The 924-nt window shown below is 60.8% G+C and overlaps 1 pseudogene; it reads left to right on the forward strand.

Moving 5' to 3' along the window:
- Window positions 1-15: 15 nt before the first annotated feature.
- LOC104916774 lies at window positions 16-921 on the forward strand (annotated as a pseudogene).
- Window positions 922-924: the final 3 nt, after the last annotated feature.

The following is a 924-nucleotide window of genomic DNA, read 5'->3' on the forward strand; positions in this document are numbered from 1 at the left end:
CAACCCAACTACTGATGTCCAACCAAGGGTAGGAGAGTCTTGTGGCCCCCTCCCCCGACCCCTGTGACCCCCAACTCTCCCCCGCAGTACGTGGCCTTCGCCTCCCTCTTCTTCATCCTCATCTCCATCACCACCTTCTGCCTGGAGACCCACGAAGCCTTCAACCGGGTCATCAACAAAACGGAGACGGTGGCAGCAGGAAACGGGACGGCCGCCCCCGTGGCCGTGGTGGAGGTGGAGACGGAGCCGTTCCTGACCTACGTGGAGGGCACTTGCGTGGTGTGGTTCACCTTCGAGTTCCTGATGAGGGTCAGCTTCTGCCCGGATAAACGGGATTTCGTCAAGAGCAGCCTGAACATCATCGACTTCGTGGCCATCCTGCCCTTCTACCTGGAGGTGGGGCTGCGCGGTTTGTCCTCCAAAGCAGCCAAGGACGTTTTGGGTTTCCTCCGCGTCGTCCGCTTCGTCCGCATCCTCCGTATCTTCAAGCTGACCAGGCACTTCGTGGGGCTGCGGGTTCTGGGTCACACGTTGCGGGCGTCCACCAATGAGTTCCTGCTGCTGGTCATTTTCCTGGCGCTGGGCGTCCTCATCTTCGCCACCATGATTTATTACGCCGAACGCATCGGCGCCGATCCGGACGACGTCACCGGGAGCCGTCACACCTACTTCAAAAACATCCCCATCGGTTTCTGGTGGGCCGTGGTCACCATGACCACGCTGGGTTACGGGGATATGTACCCCATGACCTGGTCGGGGATGCTGGTGGGGGCTCTGTGCGCCCTGGCGGGGGTCCTCACCATCGCCATGCCCGTCCCCGTCATCGTCAACAACTTCGGTATGTATTACTCGTTAGCCATGGCCAAGCAGAAGCTGCCCAAGAAGAAGAACAAACACATCCCGCGGCCCCCCCAGCCCGGCTCG

The sequence above is a fragment of the Meleagris gallopavo genome, unplaced genomic scaffold (genome assembly GCF_000146605.3).
Source record: "Meleagris gallopavo isolate NT-WF06-2002-E0010 breed Aviagen turkey brand Nicholas breeding stock unplaced genomic scaffold, Turkey_5.1 ChrUn_random_7180001944234, whole genome shotgun sequence".
Classification (NCBI taxonomy): Eukaryota; Metazoa; Chordata; class Aves; order Galliformes; family Phasianidae; genus Meleagris; species Meleagris gallopavo.